The sequence below is a fragment of the Calliphora vicina genome, chromosome 5 (assembly GCF_958450345.1).
Source record: "Calliphora vicina chromosome 5, idCalVici1.1, whole genome shotgun sequence".
Taxonomy (NCBI): domain Eukaryota; kingdom Metazoa; phylum Arthropoda; class Insecta; order Diptera; family Calliphoridae; genus Calliphora; species Calliphora vicina.
The window spans coordinates 90,141,413-90,166,915 of NC_088784.1; positions in this window are offsets into that span (position 1 = coordinate 90,141,413).

A 25,503-nucleotide genomic window follows, 5' to 3' on the forward strand; every position below is an offset into this window, starting at 1 on the left:
ATTAGACTCACCAGAAAAAACATGCATTTGCATATTTTGGTTTCCCTGATCATCAGATATGTGTTTTAAAAGCATTTATAATACAAGAACAATGTTTTAATTTTTTATTCGGTAGTCCGGATAATTTGATAATCCGTATTAGGGTCTGCAATCAATTATCCGGATTATCAAGGTTTTACTGTATCGTTTTAACTCTATTATTTTATCATTTGTTTGATTTATTTAGTATAATTTATAATAATAAATTTGTGTGGGGGCTACGTGAAATCATGGACCCATATTGCCCATTTTCATAACCAAACAAACCTTATCAACAGAGAGTATTTGTGGTAAGAGTAAATTTAAGCCAGCTAGCTCCTTTAGTTTGAGCCCAAGTATTTTTCAACAGACAGAAGTACGGACATTGCTAGAACGTCTTAGAATTGCATAAGGACCCATAATATATACACTCTGTGGGTCTACGATGATTCGATATGTTACAAACGGAATGACAAAATCAATTTTATGGTGGCTATATAAAATTTATTAAAGCATTTTTGTAATAGATTTGAATTGAAGAAAATTTTAATCATCTAATCGTCATATGCTTGAAGTTTGCTTTACTTCTTTAAAAACTGCCGCTGCTCACCAAAGCTTTAGGTAAATGTGTTCCAGTGGGGCAGAGTCAAAATTTTTTGGAAATAAATCTGTCATTGACGTAGGCGACTTCGAGTTATTCTAGTTAAGTTATTAAAATGGGGCTTACAAATGCTCCATCCGATAAAGATTTTTATATTTTTAGAAAGCCCTCAGCTACGTCTTGACAAAACATGATTGCGTGTGCTATTTATCTCCTACAATTTCCCAGTTATAGGCGTTTGAATACTGAAATTTAAAAATGTTGCCATAAAAATTAAATTTTATCAAAATCGACCACTCCCAACGCCCACTGCCCATACAATCCAAATTGATTTTTTCGCATAAAATTGTTTATATCCAAGCAAAAGTCTAGAAATTTGTACATACATTTATTGAAACAAAAATGGAACGCATGCCGAGTTTCAATTAAATAGGTCACGACCACCGCCCATGAAACCCGTTTTGTCGTTTATTATTCGACAAAAAATGTGAAGTTTTCATCCTGTTCCGAAAACAATTTTTTCTTATAATCGAAACAAGACAATCCCACCTTTCATTTTATTATAAAAACAGCTTGGGGGAAAGTTGGGCAACATTTTTTTTCTCCATGGAAAATCAAAAATAAAATAATTTTTAGAGGCTTATAAATATGGCCATATCTTCATAACGGTTTATGATATCCCCATAATCTTTTTTTGTATTTATGGAGAAATGCTATATTTTTCGAATATGTTAAAGTTAAACCACTGAATTGCTTGAAAATATAAGTAAATTTTTGCTTAACATGCTTGCATGGACTTTACTACAATCTTAAAAAAAAAAAATTCTTAAAACTATCAGTGTACATTTCATCTTTAAACATTTATCTACAAAACAGCATCATTTGATTTTTGAAATTAAGTGTTTGAAAAATTTACTTTTTGACACCAAAATCCCTCTGTGCGCCCCATAGAATTTGACCTATTTTTTTTATAAAAATTAAAAATTTTGCGCCACATGCTCTAAAATCCCAAAACTGGGATCAGAAAATGGAAGGCAGCTTTGGAAACCTTTATGTGTTCCCTATTTATCGCCAAAGTATTTTCCCAGCTCCGAAGGAAATGTGGACCCTATATGCAAAAATTGTAAAAAATACCATTTTTGGGATTTTCGCACCAATTTTTAGGAATTGCGGAACTTTTTGATAATTTTTTTTTACATTTTGTTTTTAAAATGGCAAATTTAAAAAAAGAAGTTGAAAATCACAGTTTTGTTAATAAAATCAGTTTATTGAGTTTCTAAAACTAAAATTTATATCAAAATTTAAATAGGATTGCAAATATTAGGATCAATTTGATCCATATTTTATTCCGAACTAATTATTTTTGTTTAGATAAGTTAATTTTTGGTCTTAAAAAAAATATCAAGTCAAATTCTCAATTAGATTCCAAAATATGCCACTTTTAAAGCTCAGTTCTTCAAAAATATTGCACTTTTTCATGAGCCCCCATAGCTACGCCCCTGAAGCATTTGTAGGGTTCATTTTAATAACTTAATTCGAATACTCCTTAGCTACGTCACCATCAAATTTTATCCCGATCGGAGCAGCGTTTAGACATACCAGCTTTATTTCCAAACTAAATTAATTTGTCCGATTCAGAAGTGGTGATTTTGAGACGGAATATTGTTATAAAATTCAACAAGAGCTTGCAAGATTATTGAGAGCTACTCAAGCAGCAATTTTAAAACGTTTGCGAGCAGCAGGATTCATCCAAAGGCAGGATGAATCCTGTTAATGTCCGAAATGATGCTTGAACGCTGTAAAAGAAAATCAGTTTTTCACCGAAATGTGAAGCCCGGCCAACAAGCCGAATCGGCAATAATGCCAAATATCCATGGCGCTAAGGTAGTTCTCTGTATTTGGTGGGAGCAAGAGGATCATATCTGTTATGAGCTGCTGAAATCTGACCATACCATTTCAGGGAACCTGTACCAAATGTAACTGATTAATTTGAAGCCAGACATGAAACCATAATATTCCATCACCAACAAATATTGCAGCCAAATGTTGCAATACCTGTTAAAAAGTATTTAGAATGAAGTGGTTGGGAAGTTTTTCCTCACTACCTATGTAGTCCAGATCGTACCCCATCCGACTACTATTTGTTTCGATCGATGCAGAATGGTCACTCTGGGATACGCTTCACTTTGGAACAGTTATTTTGGCTCTGAATCCATATCTTGCCAGAAAGATGGGGAAAAGGTCATAGATAACAATGGCCAATACTTTGAATAAATTTATATTGTATAAATATTTCAAAATAAACGCTAAAAATTTTAAAAGTGAGGATTAAAAATGCTAATGTTAAAAGTTGATCCTATTATGAAGTAGCTTGAGTACCAAGTTGAAACTGGAGACTTTTGAAGATATTTTTATTAAAGTTTAAAGAATTTCCCTTTTCGAAATATTTTCACAAAACTTACCCCATAATTCTCAGCTATTAAGTAGTTTACATAATGTGCCATCTGCAATTAAAATAAATACAAAAAAAAAACATTGAATTAATTTAAATATTTAATTATGTTTATTTGAGATTGTTGTTGGTTTTTCAACAAATATGATGATTTGATTAAATTCATTGATAAAAAAGAAGGCAAAATGAAAGACAGACAGACAGACACACAGAGCAAAAAAGAAGAATATATACTGTACATTAAACAAATAATCATTAAAATACATATCTGTATACATTCATATAATTTGTATGTATTTTTATAAATAGTTATTGCCACACAAAAACAATTAATTAATTGAACTCAATAAAAAAACATACAACAACTTAAACTACTTAAACAATCAAATTCATACACACAGTCACTCATCGTATTCAGACCTATAGAGATGTACAATTACTAGGAAACAAATACTATATATTCAAAACAGACTTTAATAAACCCCTTTCATCCTCATTGTTCTTGGGTTGAGGAAAGAGGTTTTTTTGTTTTTGTTTTTTTTTTGTAACGAGCATCATCGTCGTCATCATCATCATCATTTTGATTAGTATTTATAATAAAATGGATGGAAACAATATTTTTTTCAATTAGTTTTTTTTTATTAATGTGTATGGAATGCAATAGAGTTGAATGATACACCAACAAATGCCGAGATATAAACATTCATAAAATGCTTTATATATAGCTGAAGGAGATGGCAGATTTGGTACCATTTTTTTTAATAAATCTAAAAGTACCACTGTAGCCACCAAAAAGTGTCACATTAACCATTAAGATGGCCTCTATTTTGCGCTCCTAATGTTTGAAATTTTACTTCGTCAACTAAATACCAAATACTGAAAATTTGAGCAAAATCGGTTATCGTTTTGAGGTTACAAATTTTATGTGAAATTCGAGTAAAAATATTTTCAAAAAACTTTAATGTTGAAAAAATATTCCAATTCAAAATAGTTTTCCATTTACTTTTAAATATAATTTAGCTAAAATTTAATTTTAAATAAAATAATGTCTGATATCGATAACTTGATACCAGAACAGTTGTATCTATTCTAGATTAACTCAACAAATGCTAAACCCACCACAAACAATTTTGAGAAATGGTCTTCTCTTTCATTTATATGTATGTATGTTTTATTATCGATAAAAGCAAAGAGTTATATTTGTTCATTATTGAGACATTTTTTTTTTCATACAATAAACATTTGTTTGTTTATACACATGAGTAACAAATTTGTTTTTTAAACGCAAATATTGAACACCCAACAAAAAATTGAAGCGAATGTATTTAAAACAATTAATATTTTGCTTTAAAACTTTAAATGGAAATGTTTGTGGAAATGTGAGTGCTTCAGAAATATGAAAGAAATTTAAAAAGATGAATAAAAAATTCAGTTCTTAATGGAGAGGGATGACAAATATTTATTTGGAATTTATTAAATTTTTTTTCAAATAAAAAAAAAAAAAGAAAACAAGAAAATTATTTGAAATTATTTGGTCTAGATATTTTTTCCAATAGGCCAGTAAAAATATGTAATTTTTAAAATTCAATATTTTCAAAATTTCCTTCTCTAGGAGGACAAAATTGCAGTGGGGCACAATCAATATTTTTTTATTTAAATCTGGCATTTCTAAACAGCTAGTCCGATCGGCATAAAATTCGACGTGAGTGTAGCCAAGTAATATTCAAATGGGCCCTACAAATGCTCCAGGGCCGGAGCTATGTGGGCTCAAAGTAGGGTACCTTAGACAAGTAACATTTTTAAATAGCGTGTGCTAATTATCTCTTTTAATTTCCGAGTTATATGCACTTAGTTAGACAACTAAATTATCATTAACATATAGAAGATTTCAAAGCAATATCAATTATGGATCCAAAAATAAACGATTTTCAAAATAAAAATTAAGAAAATAGTAGATTTTTGCTGCTTTTTGGGCGAAAAGGTGACATAACTCTTTTTATACCCTTCACCACCACAAGTGCTGAATGAGGGTATATATAAGTTTGTCATTCCGTCTGTAAGATTGAGAAATATTCATCTGAGACCCAACAAAGTATATATTTTCTTGATCCTTGATCGATTGAGCCATGTCCGCCTGTTTGTCCGTCTGTTTATCCGTCTGTGTAAAACACGTTCACGTCCAAAATACGCAAACAAAATTGGTAGACTTGCAGAAAATATGTTTATTGTTGTCCTAAGCAGTTTGGTATTGAAAATCAGCAAAATCGGTTCATTAGAACCAGGGCTATGAACCAAAATGTGAGACAACCTAAAAAAAAATTGACAATTTTCACATATTTTTGGTTATTTGTGTAAATATATTGCAGATAATACCATAAAACTTTACACACGTTATTTTTATAATAAAAAAACTAACTCTGGTGAAAATTATAAGAATCGGTTCATGATTTCTCCTAGCCCCCATACAAATTTCTATCTATTTATAGACCATAGAACCGAAATATGGTTCTATTATCTATAAATGCCTTCATAATTGCAGTATCCATACAAAAACATGTTTCGTGCTAAAAGAAATCGCAACACAAAATTTTTTGTGGATTGGCCCATATTTTACCATAGCCCCCATATAAAGTTCACTTCCGAAAATCATTTAAATTTGCATAAATATCTTATAAATATCGCTATTAAGTTGAAATTTGTCATAAATAATCCCCATATATACCAAAATCGCTATACCTAATTCTATGATGATCGGTCTATAATTGGTTATAGCTCCCATATCATAACAACCTAAAAAATATGTATGCAGGTGGAGGGTATTTAAGATTCGGCAAAGCCGAATATACCGTTCTTACTTGTTTATTAAAAAAAAACATTCTTTAATAACATATAACAATTTTATGTTTTTTTGTAAGTTATCTTTAGGGAGCCGATTTTGGTATAAAAAAATGTCCTAGTTTAATATTTCATATTTCAGAATTTTACTTATTTTTTTTTTTATAAAAATTTCAAATTTGGGCCACATATTTTAAAATCCCATAGCTGGGATAAGAAATTGGAAAACAGCTATGGAAACCTTGATGTGTTCCCTATTTACACCCAAAGTATTTTCCCAGCCACGAAGGAAATGTGGACCTTATATGCAAAAATATAAAAATCTTTGAAATCGGATGGGAAACAAAAAAAATTGATTCTACCCCATTGTTATTTTTGGATTTCTTCTTCATATTATACATTAATACGTCACGTTTGAGTGGTATATCTGCAATAGATTTCCAAAATACATATCCGTTTTTCGTCTTTTTGAGCTAGATCTTCAATCCATTTTAATAAACAAAATAAAATACATTTTTTGGATTCAGAGATTTCGCTTTACTATAATTTGTTATTGAACTGTTTCTTAAATTTGTCCAAAGTTTTATACAGTTAACAATTACATTGCTTACCCTGTTGTGTGATGTTTCACACATATGAAATTTCAATATATTTTGCACTAAGAACAGCATTCTTTTTCGACAAATGTGCTTTTTCCATTTTAATAAACAAAAAAAAAAAAAATTTTGTCAGTAAAAGTTTTGGATTTGAAGAATTCGCGTTATTATAATTTTTTATTAGAATAGCATTCTTTGTCTCAAATAAGCTTTTTCCAAAAAAAGGTGTATTATATTTCCTATATTTTTCGAAACTTTTTTGTGAGAAACTACACAAAATTAATTTTTATATTTTTTTAAAAAAAATTGAAATTTGTGTGAAATTTCTTGACTTTTCCTGCAGCATCAATTTAGCAAAGAATACGCATTAATTTATTCAAAAATGTTTTTTGATGTCGAGATATTTAAAAAATTACGATTCATGGTTTTCTACATGTTGTGTGGTTTCCCACACATATAAAATATCAATGTATTTTGTACTAGGAACAGCATTCTTTGTCAGCAAATGTGTTTTTCTACCAAAAAGGTGTATCATGTATTGGGTGTATGACTTAAAAATGCGGGATTCAAATTTTTAGCTTTTATTTTGAAACATTTGTATAATATAAACTCCCTCAAAGTATTGGCCATTGTTAGCTATTACCTATCTTTCTGGCAAGATATGGAATTCGAGCTAAAAGATCTTTTGGGGCCAAGAACGAATCAAGTCAATTTCGGATACTATGTTCCAAAGTGAGGCGTATCCCAGAGAAAGCTTTCTGCATTGATCGAAACAAATATTAGTCGGACGAGACACAGTCTGGACTACAAGGCGGCTGAGGCAAAACTTCCCAACCACTTCTCTCTAAATAGTTTTTAACAGGTATTGCAACATAAGGACGAACGTTGTCATGGTGGAATATAACGTTTTCATGTTTTGCCGCATAATTTGGGCGTTTTTTGGCCAAAACTCACTTTAAACAAATCAGTTGTGTTTGGTGCAGGTTCTCTGTGATGGTCTGGGCAGATTTAAGTAGCTCATAGATTTGCTCCCACCAAATACAGAGCATTATCTTAGCGCCATGGAAATTTGGCTTTGGTATCGTTTCGAGTTATCGTAATTGATCAATTGTTCATCGCAAGTAATGATTCGGTGCAAAAATGATTTTCTTTTATAGCGTTCTAACAGAATTTAAGACATACAAAATCGTCTTTCAAAGTCTCTCAGCTTCAATTCGAATGGTACCCAATTTCCCTGTACCCAAATTGGCGATTGAATAGCTCACAATGATTTTACTAGCTCTTATTGAGTTTTACAGCAATCTTCATGGAGGAATGTCTCCAATTCTTGGTTTTCATACCGTTTTGGCTGGCCTGGCCGATCTTTGTCTTCCGTGTCAAAATCGGCACTTCTAAACCGCACAAACCACCTTCCGCACGTTGAAGCCGATTGAACACATTCACCATCTGTGGCAATCTGTGTGCTTCAGCGGAATTTTTTTCAAATTAAACAAGTAAGAAAGTATGGTCGTCAAGCCCGACCATATAATACCTTACACCAAGTAAATGAGCAAAAACATTTTTCTTTTAAAATCTCAATAATTTATATTTTTGAGTGATTTTCGGAAGTGGGCCTTATATGGGAGCTAAGACGAATTATGGACCGATTATTTATGTTGAATTTTGTGTGTATACCAACATTTTTATACCAACATTTTTATATGTATGCTCCCATATATAAAAATGTTGGTGTGTATACCAACATTTTTATATATGGGAGCTATGAATAATTATGAACCGATCGTAACAAAATTTCGTGACATGAATTTCGTAAATATAAAACATATTTGGAGCGAAATTAAACATTTATGACTGATAAAGTCAAAATTCGTGAGGACATTTGTATGGGGTCTAGGTGAAATAATGGCCCGATTTCAGCCAGATTCAATAGGCTTGGGCCTTGTGCGAAAAAATTATATGTACCAAATTTGATCGAAATATCTTTAAAATTGCGACCTACGACCCTGCGAATTATACCCTCCCCACTATGGTGGTGTAGGTTATAAAAAGTAAATAAAAACTTCCCACATATGACGCTTCGCTGGCACAAAATTTTTTGTTTACACTGTAACGTTCAATAACTAAGTGAGAATAAATAACAGGTATTTACCCTTCAAAATCATATATAATTTATTAAAAACAAAAACCGCGTTGAAAAGATACACCAGCTATGGTGAATCCCGTATTTTTAAGTTTTTAAAAAATTTTGACAAGCGATGTTCCTGAAATGTCTAGAATTTTCCTGCCTCATCAATTAAGCACAGAAAACGCATTAATTTATTAAAAAAGGTTTTTTAATGTCGAGATATTTAAAAAATTACGTTGCTTACCCAGTTGTGTGGTTTTCCACACATACAAAATTTCAATGTATTTTGCACTAGGAACAGCATTCTTTGTACTAACAACCGAAATATTAATATAAAATGTGTTGAAGGTAAACAAATTTTATGACAAACAGATAAAGAAATATAAAGATTTAGACTACAAAAAAACAACTTAAGTTTTTTGAGGATGCGATAAACTTTGTATAGCATTTGGCAACTCTGATTTAATATATATAATTTTCTTTAAGTAATCGACAGATAAACATATTTAAAAACCAAAAACAACAAACAAACAAGAACGTACAGCAAAAAAACAAACATTTGTGCAACACATGTCAGTGACATGGTTTCAAACACACAATACCCAAAACGAAGAAGAACAATAAGAATATGTATTCTTTTTATTGTATTATTCCTACAATAATATGACAAGGAACCCAGCAGTTTTAGGAGAAGCTATTGTCTACTTTTCAATAGCTAGAGCGCTATTTAGATGTAACGTTTTGCTTTCAAACTTAAGCTACTCTTAACTTGAACAAGTTTGAGTGTTTCAGATGACACAGAAAGTGCTTTACATCATGGAAAAACTATAGGATACTGCAGTTCATTTTAAATATCCTGTTTACTCTGTTGCTACTTTAATCACTCCAAACCAAAAATTTTACTAACAACAGAGTAATTTACACGATGTTTGAAGACTCTCATAATAAAAGTTCTCCAGATAATCGATTCTAAATATTAGCATTGGCAGGGGCCCTGTTCATGTTTTACCAAACTACTTACAATAATAGAAAATTAATTTACATAAAGTTTGAAGACTCTTACTATAGGTTCTTTAGATCTTCAAAAATAACTATTTACTTGGTATGGAAGTTGACACGCCCACTTTTCTGATCCAACCTATTTTTATTCCATATATTTAGAATGATAACAAAATAACTCATGCCATGTTTTGAGGATCTAACTATTATAGTTTTTCATATATTCAAAAATAACTACTTACTTTATACGGGAGATACCATGCCCATTTTGAGAATCCTATCCAGTTTAATCCCAATACAATAACACAAAAGTGATTCATGCTAAGTTTGAAGACTGTCACACTAATAGTACTCCAGATATTCGAAAATAAATGGGTGGTTTTCTTTGTATAGGTGGTACTACTACTTTTGGGCAAACTTTTTGCAGTGATAATTTATTCGAACTAATTTTAAAGACTCTCACTGTAACAGTTCTCCAAATAACCATAGGTAACCATTAAGTTTGTATGACAGGTCCCACGCCCACTATTTGGATACCGCCATTTTTATACATTCTACGTAAAACTTAACAAAAAATAACTCTGGTAAAGTTTTAATGCTTTCACTGGTGTAGTTCGCTAGATCCTATTTATGTTGTAAGGGATGAGCCACGCCCACTTGAAGTTAAAAAAGATTGGCCTACTTTAAAAGAAAATGTTATTTTTCAACAATTATCATGTAAGTCCATAAGATGCAGGGATTTTGAACAATTTTCTTTTAAAAAACATATAAAATACAATCCTCTATCTCTACTCCTCCTCCTCACTTAGAATGTATGTGTGAGGGTTTTATATGTACGAGCATGAACCTAACAAAAAAAATTAAGAAAAAGATGTCTCAATGTTTTTTTTTACATACATTCGAGTACTTTTTATTATTTTTCATAAAGAATTTATTAAAATAAGTAAAACAATAAGCATAAGTACTTAAGTAGAAGTTCATATTTGTAAGTATTTATGAAGATGTATGTATGTGTATTATGCATTAGGGTGGTCTTTATTTAAAAGTTTTTTAAATTTTCGATGCTCCCAAGCTCTAATATTTACTTTTAAAAATTACAATTTTACATTTGTTTCTGTATTTCGTTTACCTATACATTTTTATACCCTACACTACCATAGTGGGGAGGGTATTATGCGTTTGTGCAGATGTTTGTAACACCCAAAAATATCTAACACCCACCTTAAACGATGTCCGTCAGTCCGTCTGGTTGGTTTTCTGGCTGTCCATGTAAACCTTGTGCGCAGAGTACAGGTCGCAATTGAAACTGGCTGAAATCGGTCCATTATTTCACCTAGCCCCATACAAATGTCCTCCCGAAATTGGTTTTTATCGGTCATAAATGTTTAATTTATATATGTATCTACACAAATTTCGCTCCAAAAAAGTTTTATATATACAAAATTCATGGCACCAAATTTTGTTACGATCGGTCCATAATTAGTCATAGCTCCCATATAGACCCGCTTCCGAAAATCACTTTAACGTGCATAAATCGCTTAAAAATGTCGGTATACACGCAAAATTCAACGTAGTTATCTTTAATTTGGACATAAATCACACGACCTAATTTCATTGTGATCGGTCCATAATTGGTCATAGCCCCCATATAAGGCCCACTTCCGAAAATCATTCAAAAATATAAATTATTGAAATTTTAAAAGAAAAATGTTTATGCTCTTTTACTTAGTGTAGGGTATTATATGGTCGGGCTTGACCGACCATATTTTCTTACTTGTTAAATATAAAAATGTAGTGACGATAGATAATAAACATAGAGCGGAAACTCTACTGTCAAAGACCTAACTCAGTTGTTAGAAACCTTAGTTGTGAGAATGTATCAGTAAAAAAACTCTGTTCTGAAGTGAAGCGTATGAGTCGGACTGACCACAGTCTGAACTATAAAGTAGGTATAAAGTTGGAGATAAAACTTCCCTACCACTTCATTATAAATAGTTTTTTATAGGTATTTCAACATGTTGTCCGAGCGTTGTCATGATGGAATATTACGGCTTAATGTCTAGCCACATATTCTGAGCGTTTTCGGCCAATTCTCGCTTCAAACGAATCAGTTGTGTTCGGTACAGGTTCCCTGCGATGGTTTGGCCAGATTTCATTAGCTCATAATAGACAGCATCCTTTTAATTCCATCAAATACAGATCTTTACCTTAGCTCGGCTGGTTGGCCGGCATTTACGTACGATGTCTTACGTTTCGGCTTATCGTAATGCATCCATTTTTCATCGCAAGTATGAGTCGGTGAAAAATTTGTTTTCTTTTATAGTGTTCAAACATCATTTCGGACATGCAAAATCGTCCTTCAAGGTCTCTCGGCTTCAATTCGTATGATATCAATTTTCTCTGCTGTTGGATAAATCCTGCTGCTTGCAAACGTTTTGAAATTGCTGCTTGAGTAGTTCCCAATGAGTTTGCAAGCTCTTGTTGAGTTCTACAATAATCTTCTTGGAGAAATGCCTCCAATTATTGGACTTCAAACTTTTTTTGGCCTGGGCGATCTTTGTCTTTCTGAATAGCACAAAACATTTTTTGCAAGTTGAATCCGATGAAAAACATTCATTGTAAGCTTTGGTGAGAAATCGATGGGCTTCAGCGGCACTTTTTTTTCAAATTAAAGAAGTAAAACAAAACTTCCGGCATATGACTCTTTGTTAGAACAAAATTCGACATTTTCGAAGCAAAAAAAAAATTGTTGTTTACAGTATAATATTCGGTAACTAGGTGAAAATAAATGAAAGATATGGACCCTTCAAAATTACATATAAGTTATTATAAACAAATACCGCATTCAAAAGATACGCCATCTGTTGTAAATCCCGAATAATATTTTTGAGAATATTGCTAGTTTGACCCAAAATTTTAAATAAAAAGCACTACCCTTAGACGTATTCCGAGTTTGCTAAAATGTTCAGCATTAGGTTTTATAAGATGTATAATAATTTAAGACCTTGGGATCATCGAGTACCGAAAAAATGCAAGGGCCACCCTACTATCTACATAACTAAACATACAAATATTTATACAAATACAGATGTAAAAACCATATGATGATAATAAAATAAAAGTTTCTTCTGTTTAAGATTTTGTTTTTTGTATATTTCTATCTTAGATGGTATTTTTTTGCTTTTCTTCTTTCAAAGTATTTTGGTTTCTTTTGTATTTCTTTAAGCTATTGAAATTCATACATAACAAATACCCTACACCATAGAAATGCTAAAATCTTTTCAAATTTATAAACAGATAAACGCTATAAATTATATTAATTTCCATAGGATGACAAAATAGTAAGTTATTTTTGGAAATTAAAATCAAATGACTCAACAATTGACCCTAAGGGCAATATATTTACATACATGTGTGCTTAAATTTAAATACCATAAGAAAAAAAGTACATTTTCTATTGTACCACTACAATTGTCGTCTTTGCCGATTGCAAACAATATTGTTTGAAACAAACTTCCAAAGCGTGTTAATACAGAACATTGTTCTTTCTGTATCTGTGTTTTAATGTAAAAGATATGTTTAACTTTAGCATATGAGCATTGAGGAATTTGGGACCTTGAATGCTTAGTTGTGTTGTTTGTAAGCTGAAGGAAAATGAAACAAAGCTGACAATACTGAAAAAGATTTCATCCAGTAATAATTAAAACGACAATGAAATAAAAATTATGATTATGAAGGGCAAATATGAAAGATGAGATGCATGTATATAAGAGACATTCCATCAGTTTAACAATTAGTAAAAGTATCCGTTTTATATAGTAAATTTCACTAATTTATAATAACATTAATGACTTCAATTTATAGGATTTTGGGTCAATGAGCTCTTTGTGAAAAGTAAATATAAGTCAATTGGTTACTTTAGAAATGTTAGTTTAAAAATGTCACCTTAATGGTTCTAAGTAATCTAGAGTGTAGTCAGGTTCAAAATTGTTTTTACTGTTATTTATTCTCACTAAGTTATTGAATATTATAGTAGGTCTGTTCATTTACTTTCCCAGTAAATACTTGCAACGAGAGAATAAAATCAAAATTTACAAAATTACTCTTTTAAATTTTCAAAAATAGTAAAAAGTAAATGAACGCTTTTCCAGTAACAATTGTTTTATACACACAATTTTCTTATTTTATTCCTTTTAAAATGTAAGTGAGTATTTTACATTTTAAAAGGAATAAAATAAGAAAATTGTGTGTATAAAACAATTGTTACTGGAAAAGCGTTCATTTACTTTTTACTATTTCTATTTTCTTCAATTTAAATTTTTAAATTCTTTTTTTTACATTTTTTCACCACAAAAATAAATAAATAATAACACAAAACATATGAAATATAAGCTGCTAACAATTACGAGTTCAAAATAGGACTTGTAATAGTTTGCAACGAAAATTTGAAAAAAAAAATGTCACTGGTAAATGAGTTCCATCGGTTTCAATGATGAGAGAGAGAGAGATGATTTGTGATTTTGACACGAAAGTTAAATATCGCCCAGGCCAGCCAAAAAAGTTTGAAGACCAATAATTGGTGGTAGTACACTATGAAGATTGTTATCAAACTCAATAAGAGCTTGCTAAATCATTGGGAGTTACTCAGTCAGCAATTCCAAAGTGTTTGCAAGCAGTAGGATTCATCCAAAAGCAATTAAAGTGGGTACCATACATTTTGAAGCTGAGAGACCTTGAAAAACGGTTTTGTGTGTCTGAAATGCTGCTTGAGCGCTATAAAAGAAAATGATTTTTGCATCGAATCATTACTTTTCGATGAAAGATGGATCACTAAGATAAACCGGAAGCAACTGATTCGTTTGAAGTGAGCATTTGCTGAAAAACGTCCAAAAAATGACAGGCCAGACATGAAGCCCTAATATTCCATCATGACAATGCCACATGTTGCAATACCTATTAAAAACTATTTAAAATGCAATAGTTGGAAAGTTTCCAATCCAACTATTTATTTCGATCGATGCAGAACGCTCTCTCTGCGATACGCTTTACTTCAGAACATATTATCCAAAATTGGCTTGATTCGTTTTTGACCTAGAAATATAAGCAGTTCTTTTGGCTCGGAATATATACTTTGCCAGAAAGATAGGAAAAAGTCATAGTTAACAATGGCCAATACTTTGAGTAAATTTTTATTGTACATTTACCGAAATCCGAATCCCAATAATTTCATTTTGTTTCTAAATTGTTTAAAATTCTCGGAATTTATCTGGCAAAATTTGTTTGAAATGCTTACAAAAATTTCTAAAGTCCACTTTTTAAGGTTAAAAAATATTTTGGAAATAATCCGGTAGCTCCAGAGCGATTGGAGATTACTTTTTAAATTTCTTATAGTCAGTGCTGAGGTGTTTTTGAGTTGATTTGTATTTACGTAGTTTCATAGTTGCAATTGGGCTAGTGTTAGTCCTCTCAAAGTTATTCTACTCGATCATACAAAATTGTTTTAAAAAAAAGTTGGAAAAAATTCCGAGGTGATGATACTTAAAAATATATCTAAGCTGACAGTGTTGGTGTACAGATGTTGAAATATTTTTCTTAAATTTTGCCGATTTTTTTTTTGTATGTGACGAACCAACTTATAATCGAAAATTGTTTTAAAAATATCAGTTATACGAGTAACGCGGTAGTCTGCTATCAATGATTGCTAATCACAAACTAAATGACGTAGCTATTTCAAATGTTGTTGTTGTTAACTAATAAATTCCTGTTGACAGGAGCAGTGTGACCTTTCAGCTTAGAGGCGGGAAATTCAAAAAGTCACTGACTTATTCTTATAAACTGGTTACATCCAAATTCGGAACATCTAAAATAAGGTATATTTTTATGTTTTTTTAAAAAATCTATTCACATTATTTTTCTTATAAAAAAAATAAAAATTTCAGGTGAAGGCAAGAATGTACAATCGTTCCAAAATAAACAGTTTCTAAAACACTGTGCGACCATATAATACCCTACACTAAGTAAAAGAGCAAAAACATTTTTCTTTTAAAATTTCAATAATTTATATTTTTGAGTGATTTTCGGAAGTGGGCATTATATGGGGGCTATGACCAATTATGGACCGATCACCATGAAATTAGGTCGTGTGATTTATGTTTATATTAAAGTTTACTATGTTGAATTTTGTGAGTCTGTATGGTAGCTATGACTAATGGACCGATCCAAAAAAAATTTGGTGACATGAATTTTGTATATATAACACTTATTTGGAGCGCAATTTGTGGAGATACATTTATAAATTAAACATTTATGACCGATAAAGTCCAATTTTGGAAGGACATTTGTATGGGGGCTAGGTGAAATAATGGACGGATTTCATCCAGTTTCAATAGGCTTGGTCCTTGGGCAAAAATAATATGTACCAAATTTTATCGAAATATCTTCAAAATTGCGACCTGTACTCTGCGCATAAGGTTTACATGGACAGCCATCCAGCTAGCCAACCAGACGGACGGACGGACATCGTTTAATCGACTCAGAAAGTGATTCTAAGTCGATCGGTATACTTTAAGGTGGGTTTTAGACTAATTTTTTTGGGCGTTACAAACATCTGCACAAACGCAAACTATGATGGTGTAGGGTATAATAAATAAAAGACTACTTATTACAGTACATAAACTTTGGTAATTTGTGAGTTAGGTGAATGATAGCTGACTTCATCATGAATTATATAAATAATGTTAATTTCAAATATAGTTATGAAATTAATTTGAGTAGAATTAAACATTTTCAAAAACACTAGCAAACATGAATCGGTAATTCTTATCAATGTGTATATTATTTGAAAGGCTTAAGGATTGACCTGTTATATCTGTTTAAAAAATACAATGTTTACGAATTTACTGGGTTAGGAATAGTTAAGTAAATTGTTCATTATAACTTTAGGTTTTGAGTTATTTAAAAATCTCTACTTATGAATTTTTCATTGTGTGGCCCTAACTTATACCGATTGTACAGAAATCCCACATCTGGCTGGCGGCTGGAATTACTAAATATGGCGTTAGTGTGTGTCTAAAGTCCAAATCAAAAATTCAAATACAAACTGAAAGACAAATATGCCCAGCACACATTTAAAAAAAACACAGACACATAACCAGCAAACATGTGTTTATGAGTGTTTGCACGAGTAGATGAATAAGAATATAAAGGACATCATGAGAGCAGACACAAACACATACTGTGAGTGCAATACATAAGACACTTATTGCATCCTTTTTATTTGTTGGCTGTTTTTTGTGTTCATGTACAGGATATAAAATGACGACGGCGTTGGGACATCAACAACAACAACAAGTACAAAAAAAATGGCAACGTCTTTATTGAAGAGCTCTTTTGCTGACTTGAAAGTGAATTGTTGAAAGGAGTACAAATAACTGAAAAATAAAAACAAAAGCAGACACAAAAAGCACATATGCAATAGGGTGGCCTTTATTTGGCTCTGTTTGGATTTTGACGCTACCAGGGTATTGCGAATAATGTTTGCTTCCAAGACTTATGATCACCATAAACCAGTGACTTCACGTGGCCCTACAGGCTATAATAGAGAGGTGGCAAATCTCACGACCTTGGAGGCTAATTGACAGATCTATTTATCGAAATCAAGTTACTGCCAAATTTTGGTTTCAATAAATCGATGGATGCGGTCGCCAAATATCACGTAGCGCCATCCTGTTGACACCACATCTTATCCGGATCAATATAATCCATATTTTCAAACAAAAAATCATTGATCATGGTACTCCATTGACCGTAACTTGATCTCCGGTTTAATTTTTGAAGAAATAAGGTCGATGATGCAACCAGCGTGTTTACCGCACTAAACGCTGCAATTTTCTGGATGTAAAGGAGTCTGTAGGGTCTGTTGTGGAGTAGTCTCACTTTATATGCGCCAATTTGGTTTATTAACAAACCCGTCAAGCAAGGAATGAATATAATTTTGCTGTAAAGCAGTCGTCTATAAATTAAGCGAACCGATGACTGATTTTCGTAGTAAATTTGGATAATTTGGAAGCGTTAATCTATTCATGATGATTTGCCAGAGTATACTGATCATAAATATCTAAAAGTGAGTGCAATATGGCAGATCGTTTGACAGATAACAATTTTAGAACTTGGGAGCATCGAAAATCCTAAAAGAGCCAAATAACTGTCACCCTAATACGCTCTCACACATATGTATTTTCCACATGACTTAATGTGTGTTTGTGTTTTTTGGTTTGTCCTTATTTTGTGTTATTTTATATGAGAATTAACAAAACACTGTGTCACTAGTGTGTCACACACCAGCTCACAGAATCATTTTTAACATAAGAAGAACAAAATATCACCGAATAACTGAAATCCTACATATGGTATTTTGCTTTAAAAAAAAACAAATAATAAAAAATATATACTTCAATTTCTTCTCTTTTTTCCTTTATTCATTCATCCTGGCTGGGTTTTTAAGCTTTTAGCACAAAAAACACCACAAACAATTGAAGTATTTTTTTTAAAAAAAACTTTTGTTCTAAAACTACAATTTGTTGAATATTTGTTGGCCCCTTTTTTTGGCTGTCATCACACCCCATTCGCATTCGTATTTGAATTTGTTTTTTTTTATATTTTTTTTAATTTCTGTTTTAAAAACTGAAGCATTTTTAATTTACCCCAAGATTTATGAGGTCTTTTTGTTTTGCGAGACAAATTTGTTCACTGCTCACAAAACATAAAATCTTTTGTTTCTGCAGAAATGCTGTTGAATATTACTGGGAATGTGGTGCAATTTAACTGGGTACTTTGTATGGAATATATAATGTATGTTTTGGTAGATTTAATTAAAATCGGACTTGTTTTTTTTTGTAGTTAAATTTTGATTTATTTTAGTTTAAAGAAGATTTTAAAAATTGTGTATTTAATTGAGAAATTACTTTAAATGCTACAGATGTGTAAGCATCACCATTGAACTTTAAAATCCAAAGTATGCTTGAAATTTCTTTATACTGTTACGTTTTTACCTTTTAAAAATGATGGTTTATTTCCTTTAAATAATCTGAATTCTTTTAATTGCAAATAATAGCGATCAGTACTTAAGAAATTGTAACAACTCTTTATTTAAATTAACAAAACAATTTAAATAGTCACTCTCTTTTTAATACACACACACTTTATAATTTACAAGATTACACTGGTAACATAGTTGATGTTAACACTAACTGCGCCTAGGATATATTTACCTCTCTCACAACTCGCTATTACTATTTATATACAGTGCACCATCTCCAAGAAGTCTCTTGAATAATCTAACTGATAAAACCCGAATGTAAGATTTCCACAATGATCACCTAGAGCCTTTATAGCTGCTTTATAATTAATGATGTGATACTTATATACAAAATAACTGCGTGTTAACAACATTGTTGATAAGTTGAAGTATCTGAGAATCTTCCGCAAAGATTCTCACCTTTTATAAGTTAAGTATATTCTAAAACAAGTTTTTCGTAGAAATCCATATGAAAGCTCAAGCAAACACAGATTACATACAGTTGCTCTTATTTCAAATTTACCTGTAAACCATAGGCCCGATTAAAATTTAGTTCATGTGAACATAAATTAGTGTGATCCAAGCTTTTAGTGACATTATTTTGTAGCTGAGATTATCATATGCAAAATTTTAATTTTTGATTTGAATTTCCCGAATGTTTGAACTAAAAAAAACAGTTTGACACATGATAGTCTGGATTTAGTAAAAATTCAGCATTGTACCCTTGTTCATTATAAAAAATTAAAAGCTTGGAGACCTCAGTTTCGAGAAAATTCAATATAATCGATGAAGCACATCTCCACTTTGATCGATTTTTTAATCGATAAAATTGCCCCATTTAGGATTTAGCGAATTGGTGGGGCTTTTAAACTGAAAATCCTTTATCAACAACATATTAATACAACATAATTAAAAAAAAAAACAAAGACAGCTCGATTAGCAATACATTTTGCATTTGATTTGGTTCGAATGTCGCGTTCTTGTACCTAAATCGTCCCTCGATATTGTTTTAATCAAGTGGCTGGAAATTTTACTCTATATAATAATCACGGTTAAACGTCATTGTTTGGAGGGGCTTTTGGGCTGAAAATCTCTTATTAACAATAAATTAATACATCACAAATTAAAGAAAAAACCAAACCAGCTCGATTAGCAATACAGATCGACTAGCAATAAACTTTTCATTTGATTTTGATATAATGTTGCGTTCTTGTAGCTAAACATTGATAGCACTCTAATTAAGTGGCTGTAGATTTTACTCTATATAATAATCACTATTTGGTGGTTATTTTGGGCTGAAAATCTCTTATGAACAACAAATTAATAAATTCAACCATAGACAGATCGATTAGCAATACAGTTTTCATTTGATTTTGATATAATGTCACGTTCTTGTACCTAAATCGTCCTTCGATATTGTTCTAATAAATTTACTGCATATAATAATCACTAATAATCATTCTTCAAAAGCAAATTTTGTTAAAGAATTATTTAAACATGTATTTTTAAATGGAAAAATCTTTGCACAAAAAAGAAGTGAATCAAATCAATCTTTTTAAGAATTTAATGAGATCCACTAAAGTGTAAGGAATATTCTGATAAAGCAGCTGAGAGGATAGCATATAGATCTATCAAAATTGGGAAACACAATTAGCAAGATGCTCAAAGAAAAAAAAAAAGAGAAAATTATAAAATATGGCAGAAAAAGTTTGTCATTAAACGGCCTGAATTGCTTTATCAGTGGGCTTAATTAAAGAGGTTATGTTTTTGAAGCCTATATTAATACAATGTCGAAACAATAAATAATAAATAGTTTTTGTGGAAATTACTTCAACCAAACCTTAGTACAATCGTATTGGAAAAATATGTCGCGTGCTAAATCACAGTAAACAAAAAACGAATGTAGGTATTTTAACAAAACAACTACCAAGAGAAAGCCGCATTATTTTACTTTAATTTAAAAAATTGCAAGTTCTAGTTTTTGTCGCATTTTTTATGCCATGTTTATTACAAATATATAGGAATCGACAAAATCATAAAACCTATATTTTGCACTAAATATAAACCTACTAAAATGCTAGTTAAATATGAAAATGTAATATTTTTTTTTAAAAATCATACAAATGTCGCATTCGTGATCGAGGAAATTACCATATAATATTAAAGGGACAATATGATTTTTGCTAAATTACCTATAAAGGGCAAAACAGCCATGTAGCTTAACTTTGGACGCAATTGTCAAATGATAAAAAAAATATATAAATTAGAATCAACCAAGTAACTACATTTTAGCTTTTGTGGAAATTACTTGAACTAATCCTTATTACAAACGTGATGGGAAAATATATCGCGAGCTGAATCATACCAAGGATGCTAAACAACTATCAAGAGAATGCCACATTATTTTACAATTGTTCCAATTGCCAGATTTTAGAATTCTTCGAAAACGAATTATATTTTTTGTCGCGTTTTTGATGCCATGTTTATTGCTATTATATAGCAAACGACAAAATAACAAAATGTATATTTTTCATTAAACATAAATCGAATAATGGAAACAGGAAAACAAATAATATTTCTTTAGATTTTTCTCTTCAAAGACGTTCAAATGTCGCGTTCTTGGAAATGGCTAAATTCCATTAAAGCAACAATTAAATATTTATTTGAGTGCCTGTGTAATTAGCTGTGGTAAGAACTTTACAATTTTTCCAATTCAAAGATTTTCGAATTTTTTCGAAATTTTTTGTCGCGTTTTTGATACTATGTTTATTGCATATATATAGGAAACGACAAAATCACACTAAAAATAAATCGAATAGTGTAAAAACAAAAATATTTCTTTAGATTTGTCTCTTAACATACTTACGAAAGTCGCGTTCTTGAACGCGGAAATGGTTATATACCTACTATTAAAGGAATATTGAATTTTTGCTTGAGTACCTATAATGTGGAAAATACCCATTTAAGTTAGCTGTAATCATAATTTTACAATTTTTCCAATTCTCTGATTTTTAGAAAAGGCGAACTGTCGCGTTTTTGATGCTAGGTTTATTGCTAATACATAGGAAAACGACAAAATCACAAAACCTATATTTTTCATTAAATATAAAGCTACTAAAATGGTTTCAACAAATACAAATTTAATGTTTTTCTTCAAAGACAAAGGAATGTCGCGTTCATGACTTTGAAAAATACCATATATAACTTTGCTAGAGTACCTTAAATGTGTAAAATACCCATTTAAGTTAGCTTAGAACGCAATGGTTAAATGATTTACTAGATTGTTAAATCATAAAACAATTGAAATCAGGAAAGGTAACTAGATTTTAGAGGAAAATTCGTTCTAAAAAGAAAGGTACGGCTAAAAATAGCTTTAGCTCGCCCTTACTACATATTCAAGTGTAACTTCTATCATTCTAGGTTTAGGGTATTTAAGATTCTAAATTGTTTGTTCATGATTTTTCTCATTTTTTTTTAATATTAAATTTGTGATGATTTTTTCATGATATCAGTGTCTCCAAACCATTGAGTGCTGTATTCCATGGCCTTCTTGAGTACAATTGTAGGTAGAATTTCGTTTGTTTTTTTCCATTACATTTTAAAGGACATTCATGATAGCGGAAATATTTAAAACAAAAGCATTTTAATTCATTTGTTTTTAACGAAATTTTTTTTCATATTTTTACTCTTTTTTTGTGATATTTTTGCAATTTGTTGCCTTTGCTTAAGGTTATTTAATGTCTTTAGCGAACAAGAAAAATATTAATAAATGTTTAAGTTAGGGGTTGTTTTACATTTGGTTGTTAAAACAAAAGATTTATGTTTTTTTTTTTTGCTTTTACCTTTTAATATTGGGATTTTGCTTTCATGTGATGGCAATATATATATTTTTTTAAATTATAATCAGGGTTCATTTATTTTTTTCTCTTAAAGCCTTTGTGTGAATTTATGATTTTGTGTTTCAAGGGTTTTTCTGTTGTTGTGCAAAATCAAAAAAAAAAAATAATCATAAATTTGTAATCAATTATTTGATAATTTTGTGGTTGAATTAATATGAGTATAAAGAACTGTTGAAAAAAAGTAATTTAAACATTTGGATATTTAATAATTGTTATTGGTTTGCTGTATCTAGATTAGGGTGGCATTTACAATTTAAAAAAAAGAACTTATGGAAATTTTAATTTTTTTGGCTTCGAAAATGTAGAATTTTTTGGTAAAAAGTTTGACTTCTTTAATTAGAAATTGCCTTCCGTATTAAAATCACCATTTCTGAAGCGAAAAAACCATTTCTCTGACATTAATACCGATGGACCACAATCGCCCAGGCCAGCCAAAAAAATTATTTCATGAATATTGTTGTCAAACTCAGCAAGAGAAGCCCGGCCAACCATCCGAAGCGACACCAAAGCTAAATATCCATGGCGCTAAGGCAATGCTCTGTATATGGTGGGACCAAAAGGGTCTATTATGAGCTGCTGAAATATGACCAGACCATCCCAGGGAACCTCAACTGATTTATTTGAAAACTTACAATAACAGCCAACCTAATGTACACTATACATTTATGTATATTTATTCCTATTTCTATTTGAACCCTACTAATACATTTAAAACAAAATTTATAAATACAATAAATAAATTAAAATCTACTCAATAGACTATATCCGGTGTAATATCACCACAAAATGCTTTCACACTCTTACAGCACAGCAAACTCAATGCGTTCAGACAGAAACATTAACATTTTTCTTTTTTTTTTTGTATTTTCAGCCAGAAATACAAGGAAGAGTCATCATTGCTCGGAAAAAGTCACACACAATACAATAGCTGACTACATACATATGTATGTAAGTATGTACGTATATTTTAACAATTTAATAGAATTCATACAAATTCATCTCATAAGTATGTGCATATGTAGATATTTATGTCCGAATGAATATCTAAACTAATCACAGAGACCAATAATATTCAAATCAGTGCATTCATTCATGTATATGATGGACTGGGACTTTCAAATGCGGCGTGACCATAAACAAATGTCTAAACAAATGTTTGAATACGTAGATACATATGAATGAAGATTGTTCCGAGTTTTCAGTTTTATTTGTTTTTTTTTGTTTGTCTTCATTGTCTGAATTGATATACATTTTTAAATTTTTGTCGCGACGCATTTAAATGGGGGTTTATCATTATCAACCATCAGCAAGTAGGATAGTGGAAAACATCATTATTATTATTATTGTCATCATCGACAACATCATGAGTGTATTACAGTGGAGAAGATAATTTGAAGCTATAGATTTCAGTAATGCAAAAAGTTATATATTTTACATATTCCTTATTAAACATGACAAATCTTGTATGCCCTCTATATATGATTTGATGTGGCAAATAGTGTACGTATTTATTAGATATAAATACAGACTGGGGGAGAGGCAAGTTTGAAAAATCCTTCAAACTGAATTGTAATGGCTTGCATTGCTTTTGTGTTTCGAAATGCAAAAAAAAAATCAGTGAAACATATCGGTAGACCATAGAAAAAGAACCTGTGAATCCGAAATCTTATGTTACTAAGTTTTCACCTCTTAAATTAATGGTTGAACATTATAAATATGCTTTGAAACTAACAAACGTTTTTGCATTAATTTAATGTGTGTACTAATAGTTTCTAACTGAGAGATTAAATCTAACATAAATTAGAGTCACTTGTCTTTGGGTATTTTATCAATATAATCCAATTAAGACGGGAACAGCACTCTATTATCATGTCGTAATATCAAGACCTGTCTCATTGAAAAAGAAATGTAGACTAATCCTTAACACGTTTGTTTTCCGACAATCACCAGTGGGTTCTCTGAACCCGAAATGTGTCAGTTTTGACGTTTAATAAAGTCATCAAGGTAAACATGTGACGAATTTTGTACCAACAGAGCTTCAAATGCGGGAAGTTTTGCTTTACTCTTGAATATGTTTTATCAGCTTCAACGTGCGTGGAATGGTTTGTGCGCCAAAAAATTTGAAGACCAAGAATTGGAGGTATTACTCCATGAAGACTGTTGTAAAACTCAACAAGAGCTTGCAATATAATTGGGAGCTACTCAAGCAGCCATTTCCAAATGTTTGCGAACAGTAGGATTCATCCAAAAGCTGGGAAATTGGGTACCATACGAATCAAAGCCGAGAGATCTCGATTTTGCATGTCCAAGAAACTCATTTTCGCACCGAATCATTGCTTGCTATGAAAAATGGATCCATTACGATAACCCGAAGACTAAAAAGTTGTATGTGAATCCTGACCAACCAGCCGAATCAACACCAAAGCCAAATATCTATGGCGATAAGGTAATGCTCTGTATTTGGTGGAACCAAAAGGAACTTACCTACCGTAAGTTGCTGAAATCTGACCAGACCACAGGGAACCTTTACCGAATACAACTGATTAGAAGCATTGGACGATAGATGACCAGAATATGCTGGCAGACATGAAAGCTTAATATTCCATCATGACAACGCTCGATCACATGATACAATACTTGTTAAAAAGTATTTAGAATGAAGTGGTTGGGAAGTAACCCGTCCGACTGCTATTAGTTTCGATCCATGCAGAACGCTCATTCTGTGATACGCTTCAATTAGGAACAGAGTATCCGATATTGGCTTGATGCGTTATTGTCCTCAAAATATGAGCAATTCTTTTGACTCGGAATTCATATTGTTACGTTTTAACCTTTTCAAAACGTTTGGTTTATTTCCTTTAAATAAACCGGATACTTTTGATTGCAAATAAAAGCCGTTTAG